A 23575-nucleotide genomic window follows, 5' to 3' on the forward strand; every position below is an offset into this window, starting at 1 on the left:
AGCCTTAGTCCTGAAACGTGAGGACGGAGAACTTGTGTTCAGGAAGTGAATGTAGGGTTAGTGTTTTACACAGCATGCCCCTCACACCCTTCAGTGTCTGGTGGTCATGTTTCGACTGGGGTACAGGGTGCAACAAATGAATAGGCCAACAGGAGTTTCCAAGTGCATGTGCCATCTTGGCCTATATAATAATAATGATAATAATTGTGGTATTTGTTAGGAGCTTACTATGAGTTAAGCACTGGCCTAAGCGCTACGTTAGATATAGGTAATCAGGTTGGACACAATCCCTGCCCTACATGGGGCTTACAGTCTTAATCCCCATTATGCAGAAGTGGTCACTGAGGCACAGAGAAGTGAAGCAATTTGCCCAGGTTACTCTATTTATTTTGCCTGTACATATCTATTCTATTTATTTTATTTTGTTAGTATGTTTGATTTTGTTCTCTGTCTCCCCCTTTTAGACTGTGAGCCCACTGTTGGGTAGGGACTGTCTCTATATGTTGCCAACTTGTACTTCCCAAGCGCTTAGTACAGTGCTCTGCACACAGTAAGCGCTCAATAAATACGATTGATTGATTAACTGACATGTGGCAGACGTGCCGGAACCAGGATTAGAACCCACATCCTCTGACCCCCCAGGTTCTTTCCACTAGACCATGCTGCTTTCCTGTTAACCAGCTATAAGCAGAACTGAGGCTAGGATCAAGGTCTCCAGATTCTCAGGGAGCTTACCATCTCACGAGCTAAAGAAGTACATAAAAGTCAAATGCAATATAATAGAGTTGGGTAGATAGGATCCCTGTCCACAAGGAGCATACAATCTGCAGGTGGAGGATGGATGTTTAAATAGAATATAAATGGTGGGAGCAGGAAGGGGAGCAGGGGTAATATGAAATGGAAGGAGAAATAGATGATAAAATAAGTCAGTAAACAGACATCTTAGATGTACACTTTCTGTTCTGGGAGAATGTGTGTTTTTACAATGCAGTCTGGATAGCCTGCGAGAGCAGAATTAGTGATCATTCTTCCAACAACGCACGCTTGTCTGGGTACATTAGGGGGTGATGTCAGAAGAAGCGGCTGTATGCTGACATGGAGTCGAACCAGGAGTAAGAACTGCTCTATACGCTTCCCGTAACACGGGATTCTGCACGAAACACCAGCTTGGGCTGTGTGGGTGAATTAGCTGTATTACTGCTCTTTATTTTGTCCTACACATAAGTGCGAAAGATGGGCAATAAATGTCAAAGTGCTAAGGTTCGATTTGGATTTGCACAACTCGGGGTGGTAGGAATTAATTGGGGAGATGCACCCGGGAAGTGGGGTTTTAGGAGGTTTTTGAAAAAAAGTGCTGGAAAGCACTCACATATAGCAATATTTGACATTATCTATAGCTGTCACTGAGCCTTGCTAAATTGGTCCCCCATCAGTTAATCTACGTTTACCTAAATACCCATTTACTCAATCGTTGTGAGTGATATGCAAAATTAAGGAGTTTGGCCTTAAGGTACTGTGGAAGCCCATGGCAGGATGTGATAGTGCCAACTAATTATACGTTTCCAGATGTTGTGTTCAATATGCTTAATTCTTTCATTAGGATGGTTTGCACAGGGAGGGCTGTAGTTACCGCAGTTAACAGAATAGAGTGATCTAAAGATAAGCCATGCCAATCTAGTGAAGGAAATCCCTTATTTTAGTGAATTTCCTCATACTAAAGAGATGAAACGTCAACCTCAGCCCTAAACTCAGAGTCCTCTTTAGAACATGGATGCTGAAAATAAATTGTGGTCTGTCTCAAAGATACTCTGGACAGGCAGGATTTTTTATTCCCATTTAGTGCTTTTGGAAATCTTGAAAGTGATTTTTTTGTTGTTCTTCTTCCTCCTTTTTCTTCTTCTTCTTTTTCTTCTTCTTCTTTTTCTTCTTCTTTAACAGGTGAAGGAAAAAAAATATTACAGAAAACTTATTGCAGATGTCCTTTTGTCTCTTCTCTAAAATTAACTCTAACGGTGCTTTCATACCAATAACGAGTCCATTAGTAGCTGACTAAAGTGATTAGAGATAGTCTCTTTGTCTTTATCAAACACAATGTCAAGTGAGACTATGTAGAATGATTCAAATTAGATTTTTATTGTGGAGGGTAACATCAGCTTGACAAGCTTAAATCTGCATGGCTTTTTTCAGTGAATTAAATGCTCTGAATCGCACATTTCTCCGGCCGACAAAGCTCCATAGAGACAACAAAGCAAATGGTAATAAAGGGGCATTGAAATGCCACCGTGAAAGTTCCCTGTCCATCTGGATTTTCCAAATATTGGTTCCCCACTTAAAGCCAGGCAAATTCTATCGAGCAGGCTTTGGGAAATAAGCTGGGGAAAAGCCTAGGCCGTTGCTCAACTAACTAGAAGAAAGAATCCATACTTAGCACCAGACAAGGAATGTTCTTTTATCTGGATAGTTCCCTGAGTCAGTACAAGGTCCTGGGCGTATTTCTCGATGATCTCAATGCCAAAATGGAGAGCAGGTTAAGCAGATTGGCACATGAAGAACTAGAGTGGGTTGGAATGGCCAGAATTTTGGCAAGATAGATAATCAGAGATCAAAATGACATTAGTGAATTTGAAAAATAGTCAAAAACTGAGTGTGAAGTTCAGTAAACAGTAGTTCTGGATAGAAAAAACAAATATTAAGCAAGGTTAACCAGGGCGTGATTTGCAGGAAGAGATCTAGAAGTCATAGTGGATCACAAGGTGAATATGCTGAAATTAACCAAGCACAATGTTGAGATACCTCAAGAGGAATACGAGACGTAGGATTTAATAGCTAATTTTGTCCTTGTATTTTGCACTTATTAAGGTGAGGTGCCCAATTCTGGGCTCCTCAGATTCAGAGATTTGGGGAACTACAATTGAGATCAGAAGCAAGGAGATGAGAAATGTATTGGGTGGGAGGGCGGTGGGAGCCGAGGGAGGGGGAATAAACCTGCAAAGAAGACTTATCCTAGAGTATAGAAGACCATATACAAAGCACACAAAGGGACATCAGACAGAGTACGGTAATAGAAGCCAGATGGTCTCCATTTCTTCTGAAAATAAAAGAAAAGAAAATGGGTTTGAATTGTAGCAGAAAGGGTTTAAATTAGATATAAAAAAAGCCTTTTCTAGGCATGAAGATTTCTAAACACAGGAATGAGCTTCTAAGGGAATTCACAAAATCATTTTCTCTGGAGGGTTTAAAAATCAAGATGGATTCTCTGGCTGGGATGATTTCAGTGTTGTTTATTTGAAGGCAGAGAGGTGGACTAAATGATTTCTCGAAGTCATACATAATTACGAAAAAACTTCTCCTACATCCAATATTTTATTTCCTTTTTTCCTTAGACCCTTAGGGATCATTTTTAAATGCTTAGCTCTAATTCCTTTCATCATCTTAATACCATTTTATTTCTGATACCAGCTCTTTTCCTTTCATGTGCTCCAAAGTTTTTTGTTTTGTTTGTTTTTCCCCTCATTATGCTAACAGTACTAAGAAAACGCAACTACATGTGCAAAATTGGACTCAGCTTGGGTAAACTCCCTCTAGACTGTTATAAGCTCCTTGTGGACAAGGGATATGTCGTTTATACTCTTCCAAGTGTTTAGTGCTGTGCTCTACACACAACATATGACAATAAATATGATGGCACATTCTACATATTGTTTATTGATCCAAGTTCCCCAGAACAGATGTTTATTTTCCAGAAGTACATTAGGCAGGAGGGAAAACCGCACTGACTTGCAAATTAGTGCTTCAGGTTTTAAGTAGTCTCCGAGTGGCCTGAAATGGATATATCTTTCAAAAAGACATAGCTCACCCCAGTGAAATAAAATGCTCTCTGGGACAGGTCAGTTCGTGGTTTGTTTTTTTTCTAGCAACTGAAAAGTTGATTTCCAGATTCTAACCTGGCTGAGATTGGGCAGGCAAATTGAGCTTCTCATTCTTATTGTATAGTGATACTGTACTGCTGTTTGGTTGCAGAACAAAAGTCATCCTTTAAAGAGCCCTTTAGAAGCCATATGCCTAGTGGATAGAGCACGGGCCTGGGAATCAGAGGACTTGGGTTCTAATCCCGACTCCTTCTTGTGACTGCTCTAGGACCTTGGCAAATCACGTAAATTTTCCATGCTTTAGTTAGATTAGGACTGTGAACCCCATGTGGGTCATGTACTGTGTCCAACTGAATTATCCTGTGTATCTACCCCAGCCCTTAACACAGTGCCTGGCACTTAGTAAGGGCTTTACAGATACCTTTAAAAAAAAAAAGGCACCTCTCAATTTATAACTTCCTATAAAGTGTGATTAGCTCCCTTACTACTGGCTCTTTTAGTCCCCTTTCCCTGAATGGTTCTATAATTAAAATAATTAGTGGTTATGGTACTTGCTAGGTACCTCTAGACAGTAAGTTTGTTGTGGACAGGGAATGTGTCTACCGATTATGCTGTGCTCTCCCAAGCAGTTAGTAGTGTTCTGCACACAGTACATGATGAATAAATACAATTGATTAATTGATTGAAGTGCCAAGAAGTATACTAAGTGATGGGGGTAGATACAAGATAAAGTCAGACACAGACAGATACAAACACTAAGTCCCCCCAGGGTCTAAGCGCTGGGAGAGAATACAGAGATAGAAATTAAACACCATCTTTGTCCACATGAGGGTCTAAATAAGAGTAAGTAGGATTTAATCCCTATTATATGGTTGAGGATGCTGAGGTACAGAGAAGGTTAATGACTTGTCCTAATTCACACAACAGGAAAACAGTAGATCTGGAATTAGAACCCAGGTCCTCTAACTCCTGGGCCTGCATTCTTTCCATTAAACCTCACTACTTCCTATTAAATCAAAGCCACTAGGACAAATATTATTAAGACCTCCATGTTTACCAAGCCACTGCCCTCTTCCAGAAGCTGGGGTGGAGGAGCTGGTACCAAGCAGTAGCCCAAAATTGTTTTAAAAGTGTCTTGTGCCCTACTTCAGAATGACAGATGGAAGAAAACCTTGCCAATGCCTGCATTAGTAGAATTGTAGGTTCAGTTTAATCAGTCGGTGACATTTATAAAAGACCTACTATGTGCAGAGCACTGTACTAAGCACTTTGGAAGGAATGACTCTTGAGACGTTAAATTGATCGTTTGTATTTTATTGAGTTATCACTCTGTGCGGCGTACTGTACTACGTGCTTGGGGAAAGTGCAGTAGAATTGAATTGGTAGATGCAATCCCTGTCCACAAGGAGCTCACAGTTTACGGGGTGAGACAGACATTAAAATTAATTTCCTATAGGTGAAATAGAGTATAAGAATATGTACATAACTGTCTGCTGTGTGATCCTGGGCAAGTCACTTAACTTCTCTGTGCTTCAGTTCCTTCATCTGGAAAATGGGGATTAAAACTGTGAGCCTTATGTGGGACAGGGACTGTGTCCAACCCAATTACCTTGTATCTACCTCAACACTTGGTACAGTGCTTGACACATAGTAAGTGCTTAGCAAATATCACAATTATTATTTTGGTGATCATCAAAATGTGTTAGGGGTCCACAGCAATCGCAGAATCGTTTCAGTCGTAGGGGAAATGAGGGATGTGATTTTAGATTGGTTTTGAAGATGAGGATTGGTGGACTATTGGATATGAGGGAGTGGGATTGGAAATTCGAAGCCCAAAGGAGAATGAGGGTAAGGAGTCGGCAGCTGGTTAAACGAGGTAGAGGTCCAGAGACAAATTTGGCATTGGATGAGTGTGCGGATTGGGTTGTAGTAGGAGATCGGTGAGATAAAATAGAAAGGAGAGAGATGATTGCCTAAAAGTCAATGGTAAGGAGTTTCTTGGATGTGAAGGTGGACGGGCAATCACTGGAGGTTCCTGAGGAGTGGTGAGATGTGGATTAAATGGATTATTTTAGAAAAGTGATCCAGGGTGCAACAGAGTAAAGTATGGACTGGAATGAAGAAACTAACACACTTTCCTCCTTCAAAGCCCTCCTGAAAGCTCACCTCCTCCAGGAGGCCTTCCCAGAGTGATACCCCCTTTTCCTCTGCTCCTCCTCCCCTCCCCATCGCCCTGACTCCCTCCCTCTGCTCTACCTCTACTCCCTGCTGTACAGCACTTGTGTATACATGTACATATTTGTTATTCTATGTATTTTATTAATGTGATTATATCTATAATTCTATTTATGTATATTGATGCTATTGATGCCTGTCTACTTGTTTTGTTTTTTTGTCTGTCTCCCCACCTGCTAGACTGTGAGCCCATTGTTGGGTAGGGATTGTGTATAATTTTTGCCGAATTGTATTTTCCAAGCGCTTAGTACCGTACTCTGCATACAGTAATCCCTCAATAAATTTGATTGAGTGAATGAAGAGGGACAGGAGCAGAGGGGTCAGCAAGTAACTGGTTGATGGAGTAATTAAGACAGGAAATAGGTGCTTGAATAAGCATCACAGTAGTTTGGATGGAATGGAAAGAGTGGATTCTGAAGATGATAAGAAGGTAGAACCAATGGGATTGCTTGACAGATTTTTTTTTTAATATGGTATTTGTTAAGTGCTTACTATGTACCAAGCACTGTTCTAAGCACTGGGGGAGATAAAAGCTAATCAGGTTGTCCCACATAGGGCTCACAGTCTTCATCCCCATTTTACAGATGAGGTAACTGAGGCCCAGAGAAGCAAAGTGGCTTTCCCAAGGTCACACGGCTGACAAGTAGCGGAGCCGGGATTAGAACGCAGGACCTCTGACTCCCAAGTCCGGACTCTTTCCACTGTCACGCTGCTTCTTCTGCACATTGTAGATTGTGTGCAAGTTGAATGAGAGAGATGAGAAACTGGGAGGGTAGTAGTGGTGTCCACGATGACAGGAAAGTCAAAGGGAGGATGTGGTTTGGGGGAGAGTATGAGGAATTCTGCTGTGGAAACGTTAAGTTTGAGGTGTCGGTGGGACATCCAAGTAGAGATATCCTGAAGGCAGGAGGAAATTCAAAACTGCGGACAAGGAGAGAGTTCGGGCCTGGAGAGGTAGATGGGGAAATCATCTGTCTAGAGATGATAGTTGAAACCATGAAACCATGAAATGAGTTCTCCAATAATACTTATGGTATTTAAGTGCTTACTATGTGTCAAGCACTGTTCTAAGCATTGGGGTAGATACAAGCTAATCAGATTAGACCAAGAGAGCGTTGGAGAGGACTAGGCAGGCACAGCACTGGGCACAGTGTCTTGGTGGCTGCCCTCTTTGCCCAGGCGATAGATTTGTCTTAGAGGAGTCCTCATAGAGGGGTTTGGGTCGAGACAAGAGAGGGGAGCTCAAGATAGCCAAGAGAAGTGAGTGCTAAACTCAGGTAGATGAGAGAGCTATGAACAGGAGTCTACTCACCCGAGGTTAATTTTCCAAAATGCACCAATTGCTCCTCAGTTGGCTAAATTTGTGTAGTGGATTGTCATATGTGATAATGGCAGTTGTTATAGCATTTATGGAGCATCTGCTGGGTACTGTGACGGCAATTTTAGCACCTGAGAAGTAATACAGAAATAAATGACACATTTCCTGCCCACAAGGAGTTTACACCCTGAGACAGACAAGTGCGTCTACAAGGAGGGTAATCGAAATAATTATTTGAATGAACAACGGCATAAAAAAGCATATACATAAGTACAAACGATGGGTATAAATACATGCAGAAGTGCTTGGACAGGCAAACGGCTTTATAGAGGAATGGGATTTCAATTTGGGAAGAGTTTATCTGCCTGGATGGAGAGGAAAGGGGTTTCAAGACAGGGACCAAGTGAGTCTAGAGTGAGGGATGGTTAAAACGTTAGCTGGCCTGGAAAAAAGAAGGCAGTGTGAATTAGTGGATGAAGAGAGCAATTATGTGAGTTGGGGTGAGTTTATAGACTATACGATCACTGCGGGCAGGAATGTATCTGTTTATTGCTGTATTGTACTCTCTCCAGTGCTTAATACAGTGCTCAGCACACACAGTAAGTGCTATATAAATCCGACTGACTGACTGAGTGCCTTGAAGCTGATTGTGAGGAGCTTCTGCTTGTTGCAGAGGAACATAGGGCACAAGTGGAAGGTTTTAAAGAGCAGAGAGATGTGTGCTGTGACGCTCAGGAAAGTAATTTGTGCAGCAGCGTAAGGTACATAGATTTGAATAGGGGAAAGATTGGAGGCAGAGAAACCTGCAAGGAGACTGATCCAATGTTCGGTTCTCTGCCACGTTTCCAGGGAATAGCTAGAGCATCTTCAGGGTGAAAGACTATGAATTAGACCAGTATTCAACCTTGCCCTGGACTAAAAGTGATATTTTGCCATTAGATCATTTTTTAAACTATAGAAACCCGACAAAAGTAGCAGTTCTACATTTTTTCTCATGAATTGAGGTGCTTCATAATACAGAGTCTCTGTATGTGTTTAAAGTACCTGTGACATGTAGATTTTGTTGGTTTTATTAGTGATCTAAGGATTTTTTTCAATAGAATTGTGAGCCCCAGGCTGAGGTTTTGGAAGTAAATGCGGTAGTGCAGGAGTTATTTCAATTGATCAGAAATGCCCTGAAAGAAAAGACTTCTTCTGAAGGATCCAAGAAAATCAAAGTTTAAAATAAAGATCTGGCTCAAAGAAGTCGAGATGGTAAAACTAGAGAAGCAGCGTAGTCTAGTGGAAAGAGTTAGGCTTGGGAGTCAGAGGACCTGGGTTGTAATCCCATTTCTGCCACTTGCCTGCTGTGTGACCTTAAGCAAGTCACTTAACTTCTTTGTGCTTCAGTTTCCTCATCTGTAAAATTAGGATTTAGTATCTGTTCTGCTGCTTACTTAAGACTGAGAGCCTCACAAGGGACGGGTACTGTGTCTGACCTGATTGTTTTGTATCTACCTCAGTGCTTGGTACAGTGCTTGGCACAGAGTAAATGCTTAACAAATGCCAAAATCATAATAATAATGCTTATTATTCATATTACTGTTAAGAAGACTCATGGCCCTAATGGATTTGTTTTCCCTTATGCTCATTATGAACTGGGAAATGTTAAGTGGTATAAAGGATAATGAAAAATCCAGCATGTCTCCTCTAGACTGATTGAGGAAGACCGGGGTGGGACTAAGAGGAGCATTTTTGAAGCCAACTACGTGAGAAGTTTATTGTGGGCAGGGAATTTGTCTACCAACTCTGTTATGTTGTACTCCCCCAAGTGCTTAGTACAGTGCTCTGCACACAGTAAGTGCTCAATAAATATGATAGAAGCAGTGTGACATAGTGGAAGATGCCCAAGTTTGGGAATCAGAGAACCTGGTTTCTAATTCCAGCTCCACCACTTCTCTGCGGGGTGACCTTGGGCAAGTCACTTAACTTCTATGTGCCTCAGTTCCCTCCTTGAAAAATGGGGATTCAATGCCTGTTCTCCCTCCTACTTAGACTGTGAGCCCCATGTGGGATCTGATGATCTTGTAACTACCCCAGTGCTTAGTACAGTGCTTGGCACAGAAGAAGCACTTTAAAATGCCACAATAATTATTAGTATTTTAAAGGATGAAAGCTTTACTCTTCTACTCCTCATCCCTTTCTAATGCCTCCTGCCTTTATCCTCTCATCCTCCCCACATCACATTTGCACGGTATTCAGCCAAATCAAGTGTGGGGACATTGTAATCATTTAGCAAATATGTTTACTATCCCACAAGACAGCTGACATTTACCAGGAGAATAGAATGAAAAAATTTATTGTAAACCAGTCCACATAAAACTTAAAAGTAGTGTGGCCTGGTGGAAAAAACACACGCCTGAAAGTCAGAGGACCTGGGTTCTCATCCCAGCTCCACCAACTTGCCTGCCGTGACCTCGGGCAAGTCACCTAACTTGTCTGTTCCTCAGTTTCCTTATCTATAAAATGGGGATTCAATATCTGTTCTGCCACCCTCTTAGACTGTGAGGCCCATGTAAAACAGAGACTGTTGTCCAACCTGATTATTTTGTATCTACGTAAGAATAATAATAATTATGGTATTTGTTATGCACCTACAATGTGCCAGGCATTGTACTAAGCATAGGGGTGGATACAAGTAAATCAAGTTGGACACAGACAGTCCCTGTCCCACACAGGGCTCACAGTCTTAATCCCCATTTTACAGATGAGGAAAATGAGGCACAGAGAAGTGAAGTAGTTTTCCCAAGACCACACAGCAGACAAGTGGTGAAGCTGGGATTAGACCTTCTGACTCACAGGCCTGTGCTGTATACACTACAAGATGCTGCTCTTCAAAGAGCTTAGTGTAGTGCTTGGCACACAGTAAGTGTTTAACAAATACCACAGTTATTAGGGAATTAACCCAAGAGAACAAACTCAAAATTATTCAGAGGAGAGGACTCAAATGTATCACAAAGGTCAGTCGTTAAAACTAAACCCCCAAAATAAAAAAAAACCCTAAAATAAAGACTTATAAATCATAGTACAGGTCTTTCCCAAGTCCACCATAATCCAAAAAAAGGTCTTTTGGAAAAATATCTGACAATTCAGTAAGATACCAAGGGCAAAGCCTATGTATACACATCTCAGGAGTGTGTTTTTTTTTTTCATGACAGTACTAACAGGAGAGCACTTAAAGGCAAAGGAAAGATAGCCGGTTAAAGATATTAATATTGTTCTATATGATTCTGTGATCACAAATTTCCAATTATAGAAAATTCCATTAGGGCATCTGCTTCCATAAGCCGTTGATATGGAAAATGAGTGAAGCATAAAAAGCCAATATCAAGGCATGGTTTTAAATAGCACAATTCACCTAGCATTACCCACAATGCTTACCTTTCCAATGGATGGGTAAACACTGCGATAGAAGCACTTTTCTCATCATGCTTTTATATTATTATAAACATTTTCTACAAACACCAACAAGCTGATAACAGGCTAAGGTCACAACACTGCTGATGATTTTAGGTGGGGGTAGGATCATTTACTTATTTTCACCATTGGTTTGGAGCGATGAAATTCTGTTACCTTATAAAGTTCGATACCTACTATCGTGCTTCTTCCAGGTAAGTCATTATTTTACAAATAGGAAAGCTTGTCATTGTTCTCTGCAAAATAGAGATCACTATTATTTTTAAAAATGAACTCCTACCTTGTATTTGAATAGGGAGTTGTTTTGAGTATCTCTAAATCTCCTCTGCTGCAGTTTACATCCTCGAGTTCCATTCTGTTATAAACAGCTCCTAATAATGAAGGCTGAAAGTTATATTAGACCTATTGCCTCTCTTGCTCTCTCTTTCATCTGTCTCTTTATATAACTTTAGCTTTCCCTCTAGAATGTAAGATTGTGGACAGGTATCACCCCACAGTACTTATGTATGTATATTTAAATTATATAGTATGCTTTTATATTAATGTCTGTCAGTCAATCATTTTTTTGACTGCTAACTATGCAGAACACTGTAATAATAATAATAATAATAATAATGGCATTTGTTAAGCACTTACTATGTGCAAAACACTGTTTTAAATACTAAGTGCTTGCATAGTGTAGTGGATAGGGCATGGGCCTGGGCATCAGAAGGTCATGGGTTCTAATCCTGGCTTAGCCACCTGTCTGCTTTGTGACCTTGGGCAAATCACTTCACTTCTCTGGGCCTCAGTTACCTCATCTGTAAAATGGGGATTAAGATTGTGAGACCAAGTGGGACAAAGGACTGTAACTAACACAATTTGCTTGTATCCACCCCAGCGCTTAGTACAGTGTCTGGCACATAATAAGTGCTTAACAAATACCCTAATACGGTATACCTCCTCTAGTCTATATGTTCATTATAGTCAGGGAATCCATCTGATAATTCTGTTACATCATACTCTCCCAAGTGCTTAGTACTAGATCCCCATATTCTTGAAGCTCCTCACAACTACTGGCCAGAAGACTGGTCTGATGGATTGTAGTGTGTCCCAACAGTGCACTGCTATTTTGTATCATTTGAGTCTGTGCTGCACTGTCTTTTTTATCACTAACCCTGCCCTCCTGGCTTGCCTGGGTTCCCTTCAGTTCAGCTGCTGAGGTGTTGCACTATTGTCCATCTGTCTCACATTTTCTGCTAAGTAGAGTTTTGTTGCTGGGAGCTGAGTTCCAAGATCTATTTACCTGCCTCTTGATGTTGAGTAATGTTCACCGATGGTGCTGGCAAAACTGCTGTGGAAGTTGGATGTGTATTCCATAGAAAATTCAAGTTTTACAGGCATAAATAGGAAGTTGGACACTACCGCAGCTTAAGTTCTTTCTGTACACTGTGGGTAGGGAGCACTGTATTTTCCCAAGCACTTACTACACTGCTCTGCCTACGGTAAACACTTGATAAGCACCATGGATGGAAATACCACTGATTGAGAGACCTCAGCTTGGTATGGACTTTGAACTTTGAAACTCATTCATTGCCACATTTGGTCAGTCTGCTGAGAGCCATTCTTTTTTGTTTGTTTCATTTTATTTTATTCTATTTGCTAACTCTATAGCCATTCGTGCCTTGTCGAATGGGTTACTGCCTGGGTAGCTAAGTGAATGTAAGCTTTAAGTTCTGTGTTGCTAATGAAAATCATAGTTACTGATAGACTTTCCAGGGGTCACTGGTATGTAACCTCCAGATGTGTGAAGCATCAAACTGGCTTCTTTCAATTCTGACTCAACCAACCATTCTGTTCTTTGTATGTGCAATATATGGTACATACGCGCATTCATATGTTTTCTAGTCCTTCCCTAAAGAATGTCCTGGTTTTCTATTAATGAACTCCCAGAACAACCATAGGACACCAGAAAGGTGAAGAGAGGGGACAAGATTGGGAGCAGGCAGGAAATGGTGGGAAACCAGAAGGGAAATGAGGGGGTATAAGATTGGGAAGAGATAGAAGGATGGTGGGAAGGATGGTTCAGGCAACTGACCGTGATCTCCTTTCCCAACCTCCCAGGTCAAGAATGAGGTGCTGATTAGATGTCCAGTTGGGTGGAGTAGCAGGGTGGAGGGCGGTCTTTGTCCCACAGAGCAAGTCCTGGCAGGAGAGTCACTCTGTCAGCTCATTTCACAGTTTGTTGCTCTGGGAGTGCGTTACTAGCAAGCCGGGACATTGTTTAGGGAAGGATTAGGAAACATTTACCCGTACAACCAGGCGAGAAGAAGCAAACAAGCTTAAGCGGCAAGGGATTTGATGAAACACAACAAGAAAGATAAATGAGACCCTCCTATATCATATAAGGGTAGGGAAAAGCCTAAGGAGATGACAGGGGAAGATGTTTCCGTCGAATAATAACAATTGTGGCATTTGTTAAGCACTTGCAATGTGCTAAGCACTGGGGTGCATACAAGCAAATCAGGTTGCACATAAGCCTCTGTCACATGTGGGGCTCACGGTCTTAATCCCCATTTCACGGCTGAGGTAGTTCAGGCACAGAAAAGTGAATAGACTTGTCCAAGGTCACGCAGCGGACAAGCTGCGGAACCGGTATTATTCATTCACTCATTCATTCATATTGAGCGCTTACTGTGCGGAGGGCACTGTACTCAGCGCTTGGAAAACAGATAGAGACAATCCCTACCCAATAATGGGCTCACGGTCTAGAAGGGGGAGACAGGCAACAAAACAAATAGACAGGCGTCAAGAGCATCAAAATCTTCCCACTCCGACGCCAACCAGCTTGGGTTTGGATCATTCAAGCAATCAGTCAGTCATCTTTATTAAGCGCTTACTGTTTGAAGAGCACTGGACTAAGCGCTTGGGAGAGTGCAGTGTAACAACAGTGTTTAGAAGAGTGCCTGGCACATAGTAAGTTCTTAACAAATATCACACAGCAGACAAGTGGCAGAGTAGGATTAGAACCCAGACCCTTCTGACTCCCAGACCTATACTCTTTCCACTAGACCATGCTACAGAGTGTTACTTGTTCATCCCTTAAAGAAGGGAAAGTCGAGACAGAAAGTCTAGCTGAGAAACACCGTCTTAATCCCCATTTTACAGGTGAGAAAACTGAAGCATAGTGACGTTGAGTGACATGTCCAAGGTCACACCACAGACAAGTGGTGGAGCCAGGATTAGAACCCAGGTCCTCTCAGGCTTGTGATCTTTCCACTGGGTCACGCTGCTTCTCTTCTATATCCCAATTCTCTGTGGAATTGAAGAAACTATACCGCTTTAAATTGCAGCTGTTGTGAGGTGCCCTGTTACTGAACAGATGTCTTCAATGTGGCTCTCTGAAGGGATTTGATTCCTCCAGGGGTTTAAAGAGAACTGTATAATTCTTCCTGAACATAAACCTTATTGCACAGCCTGTGGTAGGTAGTTGTCCTCTAAAATCAGGACCATCTGGTGGCTTTTTTTTTTTCCCCTTTGCCCTAGGAAATGAGTGCTTTCAGCTACAGGTAAGAATGATTAAGGTTTCTTCCAAAAACTTCAGGCCAGACATTCACAGGGGTGAAAGTACCATGCTATGCACAAAGGAAATGCTCAATAAATACCATTGATTACCTGATTGAAAACGGCAGGCACAAAATGAAGAGGATGTGGTCAACAAGACAGTGAACTAAAATAGTACCGTCATCACCCTGCTTTCATGGAGGTAGCACAAATTCTCTTGGGTGTCACATTGAACCCAATTATCAACTCCTAGAAGCCAGGGATTCATTTTGTTTAGCTAGCTATGGTAAAAGTATCTTAACATTTTCCAGAATATGAATTATTGACTGGCTTGAAGACCACATCCAGGGAGAAAGCTTCAAGGAATCACGTCTATTTCATTTGAAAGCTAGCAAGTTGAGCCTTTTTATTTACTCCATGGTGAGATAGAGAAAAATGGCCCTCTGCCTTCATTGAGCGTGATAGGAAACTTTCAGCTTAAATTGTTGCAAGAATCACTTATCACAGTGCTGTGAATAAAGTAGGCACTCAATACATACCACTGATTGATAAGGAAAGACTCCAAAGTTCGGACTTTCAGATTCCAGAATAGGGCGCCGGGGAAATAACGCTTCTTAGGGATCTCTGTACACCCAAACTATACACCCAGCTATTGAAAAATGTAAGATGAATAGCAAGCAGGCAGGAGGAGGAGGAATTTTATCGATTGGAGTGTTCACTCCATCCATATAAAGAATAATAAAATGAAATTCACCCTTCATTAGTTGGACCAACCAAGTTGTTTCCAACTTGTACTTCCCAAGTGCTTAGTACAGTGCTCTGCACTCAGTAAGCACTCAATAAATACGATTGATTGATTTATTGACCAGTGGTCTTTCTAGTAGTGTTTATTAAGAGCTTCCTCTGTGCAGAACACTGTGAGCAGGAACTGGGAGAAAAAACAGAAATGGCCTGTCTCTTAGGGAGCCTGCAATCTAAGCATGTAGTGGAGAGAAAAGATTGGAGACAGATACATCAGGAATGATGAAGCAGTAAAACACACCACAGATAAATGCACAAATGAAAAACTAACTCTAGCATCTGCCTTGTGGTTTGTACCTTCAGCTTAGGAGTTGAGAGAAATCTGTCCTTCAGTCTCTTGGTTGAGTATTTGTCAGTTGTTCAAATATCTTAATTGTTTAGCTTGGTTTTGTCTACTGAGAGATTATCTGGACCAAGCCGTTTCTTTGTTGTTCTAAAGCATTCCTCCTGTGAGTTTACTAATGAGACTGGCCTGAATTTTGCTAAAATTACCACGATGAATAATGGTGAGATGCTGACTGAGTAAAAGTAGCTTTAAATAGAATCATGTCTTTTCTCAATCCTGCATGTTGTGAGAACTCCATTGCTTGATACAGTGTTTGGCACGTAATGAGTGCTTAATGAACATTGCTCATTATTATTACTATTGTTTTTATTAACATTGTTATTATCATTACAAATTTCATATTTGTCCTTCAAAATGAACATGTCCAAAACAGAACTCCTCAGCTTCCCACAAAAATCTGTCCCCTCCAAATCTTCCTGTCACTTTAGACAGCTCCACTATCTTCCCTTTCTCACAAGCCTGTAACCTGGGCATCATCCTCGACTCGTCGCTCTCATATAATCCAAACGTTGCATCCATCAAGAAAACCTGTTCTACCTTTCCACATCACATCTCTAGAATCCATCCTTTCCTCTCCACCCAAACTGCTGCTACAGTTTGCTTTCCTTGTACAGACCAGCCCGCACCCTCTGCTCCTCTGCCACTAACCTCCTCACTTTGCCTCATTCTCGCCTGTCCCGCCATCAATCCCCAGCCCACGTCCTTCCCCTGACCTGGAATGCCCTCTCTCCACACATTCACCAAGCTAGCTCTCTTCCTCCCTTCAAAGCCCTACTGAGAAATCACCTTCTCCAGGAGGCCTTCCCAGACTGAGCCCCCTCTTTCCTCTCCCCCTCCCCATCCCCCCGACCCTACCTCCTTCCCCTCCCCACAGCACCTGTATATATGTCTGTACAGATTTGTTACCCTATTTACTTGTACATATTTACTATTCTATTTATTTTCTTAACGATGTACATTTAGCTTTACTTCTATTTATTCTGATGACTTGACACGTGTTCACGTGTTCTATTTTGTTGCCTGTCTCCCCCTTCTAGACTGTGAGCCCGTTGTTGGGTAGGGACCGTCTCTATATGCTGCGAACTTGTACTTCCCAAGCGTTTAATACAGTGCTGTGCACACAGTAAGTGCTCAATAAATACAGTTGAGTGAATGAATGAATGCTACACTGATCGAAGCACTCATCATTTTTCCACCTTGACTACTGAGTCAGCCTCCTCACCGACCTCCTTGCCTCCTGTCTCTCCCCGCTCCAGTCCATACTTCTATCTGCTGACCAGATTGCTTTTTTCTTAAAAAATGTTCTGTCCCTGTCTCCTCACTCCTCAGAAATGTCAGGTGGTAGCCCATCCAATCTGAATCAAAAATTCTCATTGGCTTTAAGACTCTCAATCAGCCCTCTCTTTCCTACCTTAGCTCGCTGATTTCCTACTACAATTAACCCACACATTCTGCTCCTCTAACACCACTCTAAGCTCTATATCCCAATCTTGTCTATCTTTCCACTGACCTCTTGCCCTCATTCTCCCTTGGGCCTGTAACCCCCAAACCCTTCGCATCTCCACACCTTCAAAATCCTCACAAAATCACATTTCCTGCAAGAGGTCTTTCCAGACTGTACCCTTTATTTCCCCTATCTGCTCTTCCATCTGCATTGGCTACAAACTTGATTGTGTTCCCTTTAAGCCCCGTGTCACTCACCCCAGCCACACAGTATTTAGTCAATAGTCTTTACTCTATTTACTCTTTCCCCTATCCCTAGCTTATTTCAGTTTCTGTCTACCCTTGTAGACTCTAAGCTCCTTTTGCATAAGGATTGTATATACCAACTGTGTTGCATTGCACTTTCCCAATCCCTTAGTACAGTGCCCTGCACACAGTAAGGGCACAGTAAATACCACTAATTGCTCTCATAAGCTGGTTCTCTTTTGGTTGATTTTTGAGATGGTGCTAGTGGCCATGGAGTTCAGGCCCCATGATTACCTTAGGTACTCAGGAAGCCCCCATGGTAACAGTGAGATTTATATGTCTCAGTGTCGAGGTGGGCTGTTTCCATGGATTCCAAGTTCCTGGTCTGAAATCAGTTTTGTAGGCAAAGAGGTAGCAGAAATAAAGAAAAGACAGAAAGAAGGAAAAGAAAATGTAGAACCTGTGCTTTTCTCCTCATTCCACATACCTTCTTCTTGTTTTAGGATTTCTAGTAATAGTGCAGGTAATGCAAGGCTCGTTATTCACGAGTTTTTTTGACCTAGATGTTTAGGGAGAAGATTCTGGAAGGAGAAAATTCAAATGTGACTGACCTTTATGGTGAAATGGGTTGGGGGTTCAACTGCAATAGAAATTACGGTTATGATAAGTGGAATAATATTAGCCCAGGGGACAGAGAACACACAGGCTCTCAAATTCATGATCCAGGTTTCATTAACCTAGTTCATGAACCCCTTCCAGGACAGACAACTGTTCATTGCAGTTGGAGGAAACAACACAAAACCAAATTTGATGGTGATGGGAAAGGGTTTGGGACTCAAGAGGCATAACAGTGAGTGTGGGGAGGTGGGAGGTTGGGGCGGGGTGGAGGGGCAGGAGGAAAGTGATTGATGAGTAATTCATGCTGGCTGATGGGTAAATACTCTGGGGATGGGGCAGGCAAGGAACAGAAAATCAGTCAAGATGCAGTTCTTATTCCAAATGCCATCCACTTTCAAGCTACTAAGGATAACATCTAATCAGTTACTTTTCTTTTTTGTGAGGAAGGGAGAACTGCACATAGATGAAACACTGTTGGAATACTGTGGGAAATGTGTGAGACATGGGAAGGAAGAAGCTTGGAACTGCAATTGTGATGGTCTGGGGGATATGGGTTTTCATCAGTGTATACCAGACTAAGTGTGATAGAATTTCAAGCAAATATAGTATATTTGCTATAAGAAAACTTGAAAAATAATAATAATAATAATAATGGCATTTGTTAAGCACTTACTATGTGCAAAGTACTCTTCCAAGTGCTGGGGAGGATACAGGGTGATCAGGTTGTCCCACGTGGGGCTCACAGTCTTAATCCCCATTTTGCAGATGAGGTAACTGAGGCACAGAGAAGTTTAAGTGACCTGCCCAAAGACAAACAGCTGACAACTGGCAGAGCTGGGATTTGAACCCATGACCTCTGACTCCCAAGCCCAAGTACTTTCCACTGAGCCATGCTTCTTCTCTAGGTGACCTTTCAATAGTTCAAGGTAGTGTAATTAGTTTAGGCCTTAGTGTAGATCTGCATTAAGTTCTGCAAAGCAAATGGGCCATTTGACTTTAATGCGGCAAGGTAGATAGATAGTAGACAGTATTCAGGTATGTTCACCACACTTTATTTCCATGGGGGTAGTTAGGAAGTGCCTTACCAAAGTTAGTTTTCTTCCAAAACCTAGATACAAAAGTATTTAATCACTTGCATAGTGTTGAGTATAACCTACGATTCGCTTGAAGATTGAAGTTTTTGGTATGTATTTGTTGTGAGACTTCTCTAATCTCTAGATAAATGAAATTCCTTTCCCAGCTTTGTATCTTGAGGCCACTTGAATTGTTTAGCATAGCATCTTGGGTTTGTTTTGGCCATCCTGAAATGCAATAGTTGTGTTCCGTCAGGAATTCATTAAGCACCAAATGTGTTGCAGTGGGGTGAGAAAACACAAGGATTAATGTCGACATCAGAATGGAAAGGTTTTAATTCACAACAGGAAAATGACTTGGGTTTTTTAGGTTGCTCCTCTCAAATCTTAGAACGTGAAGAACTGGGAATGGTATTGTTTTACTTTAAAGTGATCTGACTAATGGATTTTGTGATTTGTAATTATACCTACCGAAATCTGAGAGGGGAAAAAAGAGAGTAAAAGCTTCCTAAAACAAAGTACATTTACATGGTGCCTTCTGAGAGACTCGGATTATTAATGATTTAATTTCTTATTTTTTCCACAGGATTTGAGGTTCCAATTAAAAACGTGTTTGGGCCATTGCGTTACTGCTACCAGTGCTTAATCTTCACCGAGAGCCTCATCATTTATTCTAAAACAAAAGAAGAACGAGGTAAGGAGAAAAAAGTAATGAAATGCAGCATAACACATCTGTCAAAGTAAGAGGAAGGAGCTTTTTAAAAAAAAGATCTAGGATCAGTGACATTCAGAAATTATTTGCCGAACACGAAATGTGCTCATGTGTGACATCTCAATTCCAAGGATTCTGTCTTCCGTTCTGAAATGAAGCAAACAGACTTGATTTTTTTTTCCTTTTCCCCCATTGGAGTAGCCTTGTGTAACCATTATTGATGTCACTGATCTACAGCGAATGGTAATAGGACTGGCCAAATGAATCATCTTCCTTATCCAAAGGAGTCTTCCCGGAGGTTGTCTGATCCTTTACTATGGAAATGAGGAGTCCGATTAATATTTTGTAGAAACGCTTTAAAAAAAAAAACCACACGAAAACCAAACTTGTCTTCTGCCATAATACTGGTTTCAAAACGCACAATGTCTCCTTCGACCTGGTCCTCGGAGCCCTGGTTAGTGAGCTTCTGCTCCATCTATCATGCTGTCCTTTAATTTTTGTATTGATCAATCATAGTTTTGAAATACTTGGGCTGACAGGTCTTTGGAATATGGTGTCCTGTTGAGTTGCATTGAGACAACAGATGATTGATATTACCGATTGGGACATACCTTGGGCATGAAGCGTCAGATCATAAACTTAAACTCAGTGAAAAATATACATATGAAAGCGCATTTTCCCGAACACTTTTTCATTGCAATGTGTGATGAGCTTTTCTAGAAAGAAAAGAATACAGTAAGAAATGCCTCATCCATGGTAGCAAGAAGGATTTCTTTCAACTGAATCTCACGCTAAAGCGGGTGGTGCCAAATTGTTCTATAGCCAATATTTTTGTAAACTGTAAATACACATTGAATTTTCACTGCTTTTTAATGTCAGTATTTGCTTTAACTTTCACCCTATAGCTGGTTGTATCTTTGGGAGTTATACTTGAGTTCCTTGTTGACCAAGAGGTTACAACTCATTTCCCTGATAATTAAGCCTCTGTCTTCTGAAGAACCCAAGTGATTCAAAAACTCATACTACTGTCCCTCATAATTGGCATTGTTATTTTCATCTCATTTTATCAATGAGGCAAGCGTACATTGAAGTATTTCCCACTGCATATTTATTATGCGTATGGTACTTTCTTCGGTGGGGGGCTTGATGGGGCAGCGGGAGAGGATAACAGGAAGGAGGAAGAAATGTGGGAGCGGGGGAGGATAGGGTAGGATAGACAGTCACTGATATGGTGTCAGCTGCCACTGCTCTCTTTTCAAAGTTCTGTAAACTGAGAAGACTTCTGAATCCCACTTGATAAGGGGAAGCATCATGGCTTCGTGGAAGGAACATGGGCCTGTCGTGGAAGGAACGTGGGCCTGGAAGTTCAATGGTTCTAATCCCAGATCCTCCACATGTCTGCTCTGTGACCTTGGGAAAGTTACTTGACTTCTCTGTGCCTCAGTTACCTCATCTGTAAAATGGAAATTAAGAGTGTGAGCCCTATGTGGAACAGGGATTGTGTCCAACTTGATTATCTTGAATCTGCCCCATTGCTCAGAACAGTACTTGGCACATAATAAGCGCTTAACAAGTACCATCATTATTATTATTAATATCATTCCAGAACGGGAGGGCCGTGTAGCTATGGTTTTCGTGTGGTAGGTTGTTTGGAGATGGGCTGGGTGGTGGGTGTTCCGGTGTGATGTTGCGTGATTTTAAATCTCCCCTCTCCCCTGTATCACACACACTCTTTTCTGTGAGATGAGGGGCTTGCAGTTCTAGTTTTCCTGGTAACATGGAAGAAGACCGGGGTCACTCTTGACATTGCTGGAAGCACGTTTCAAGAGGCCACAAGGTGCATGGCCGTTGGACATGAGATCTCTGCCGCCTCTGAATTGCCCACACCTTTCCAGGAGGGTGAGGAGGGGAGTGTTTGAATTTAGAAAGTTTTGTTGCATTCTTGTAAGAAGAATTATAAGTGTTTATGTGATGCATGTTGTGATGGAAGCTGGTAAACCCAAACCTTTTGAAGGCATAGTCATTTACCTAGATGTTTATGGCATTCACACAGTGGCTTAAACCCCTGACAAAGCAGCCACTGTTGTAGGCTACTCGATTTCTTAGTACTGTACTTAGATTTCAGCCGCACATTTTAGCGCTCATAGATTTTTGTGTGGATTCAAGTAAACGGCTATGAGGGATGTTCTCTTTTGCTTTTAGTAGCTGCAATGAAAAATGATCCTAACCCAAAATGATTCATGTTGCAATATAAGCAGTTGTTATTTGAGGTAAAGATGCCCCCACTCACAATCTCAAAGAGAAACCATTGCCATAATTTCAGCATATATGCCAAGTGGAGTTGGCCACTTGGAGGGAATGATTTCCTTTAAGGAACAGCTCCAGTGTGAAGGACTTAAGCATCTCTGAGACAGAACTCATCCATGGCATCCATTGGTGTTAGAAGTCACGGGTGTCGACATTTCTGATTCATTCATTCATTTATTCATTCAGTCGTATTTATTGAGCGCTTACTGTGTGCAGAGCACTGTACTAAGCGCTTGGGAAGTACAAGTCAGCAACATACAGAGATGGTCCGTACCCAACAATGGGCTCACAGTCTAGAAGGGGGAGACAGACAACAAAACAAAACATGTAAACAAGTGTCAAAACCGTTAGAATAAATAGAATTATAGCTATATGCATATCGTTAATAAAATAGAGTAGTAAATATGTACAAGTAAAATAGAGTAATAAATTTGTACAAATATATACAAGTGTTCTGGGGAGGGGAAGCAGGTATGGCCGGGGGGTGATGGGGAGGAGGAGAGGAAAAAGGGGGCTCAGTCTGGGAAGGCCTCCTGGAGGAGGAGAGCTCTCAGTAGGGCTTTGAAGGGAGGAAGAGAGCTAGTTTGGCACATGTGCCCTCATAATAATAATAAGAAGAATGATGATGATATTTGTTAAGCACTTACTATGTGCAAGCATTGTTCTAAGCGCTGGGGGCATACAAGGTGATCAGGTTGTCCCACGTGGGGCTCACAATCTTAACCCCCATTTTACAGATGAGGGAACTGAGGCCCAGAGAAGTTGTGACTTGCCCAAAGTCACACAGCTGACAAGTGACAGAGTCAGGATTCGAACCTGTGACCTGGGACTCCCAAGCCCGGGCTCTTGCCACTAAGCCACGCTGCTTCTACAGACAAGAGAAGCAGCCTGGCCCAGTGGAAAGAGCCTGGGCCCAGGAGTCAGAGGACCAGCTTTCAAATTGCTGCTCTACCAGTCCTCGTGATTGCAATGTCTGAAAAGAGCTGGGTAGATGCCAGCTTTGGGAAGTCCTTCACCCTTACCTCACTTACTGTTTGAAACCAGCTCTGTGACCTTCCTAGCAAATAGCTCCCTGCATTTGGTGTTTCTGGCTGAATTGGAAGGTGAACCACTGTGTTCAGAATTCCTAATTTTCCCAGATCCTGTGAAGTCGTTGCAGGGGATTTATTTTCCCCGCTTTTCCAGATTTCCCAGATGAGGGAACTGAAGTGTAGAGAAGTTAAGTGACTTGCCGAAGGTCATACAGCAAAGAAGAGGTTAGAATGGGATTACAATCTAGGTCCTTCTTACCCCAGGGCCTCTTGCTCTATCCATTAGGTCACACTCCCTCAATAGCCTCCTCACAGGCTCTGAGTGATGACTAAATCTCTCAGACCATGAAAGGAACCAGGCTAAAGCAGTGAGGAGAGAGGATTGACAGATGGATGTAAGCGGGCTTCCTCGTGTATGGGGAAATCTGTACAGTTGAATGCTGCCTAACAGGGAGGCTGCGTCCCCACATCAATAACTGGTCTCTATATGTTGCCAACTTGGACTTCCCAAGCGCTTAGTACAGTGCTCTGCACACCAGGGCCTCTTGCTCTATCCATTAGGTCACACTCCCTCAGT

The 23575-nt window shown here is 42.0% G+C and overlaps 1 long non-coding RNA gene across 1 annotated transcript in view; it reads left to right on the forward strand.

Annotated features, from left to right (window-relative positions):
- The first annotated feature begins 19540 nt into the window (after window positions 1-19540).
- The window catches only part of LOC119929474, a 231473-nt gene continuing 227438 nt past the window's right edge, over window positions 19541-23575 (forward strand). The window contains exon 1 of the long non-coding RNA XR_005451559.1: window positions 19541-19642. This is a non-coding gene — a long non-coding RNA (uncharacterized LOC119929474). The remainder of the gene's footprint in view (window positions 19643-23575) is intronic.

Source organism: Tachyglossus aculeatus, chromosome 6, assembly GCF_015852505.1.
Source record: "Tachyglossus aculeatus isolate mTacAcu1 chromosome 6, mTacAcu1.pri, whole genome shotgun sequence".
Classification (NCBI taxonomy): domain Eukaryota; kingdom Metazoa; phylum Chordata; class Mammalia; order Monotremata; family Tachyglossidae; genus Tachyglossus; species Tachyglossus aculeatus.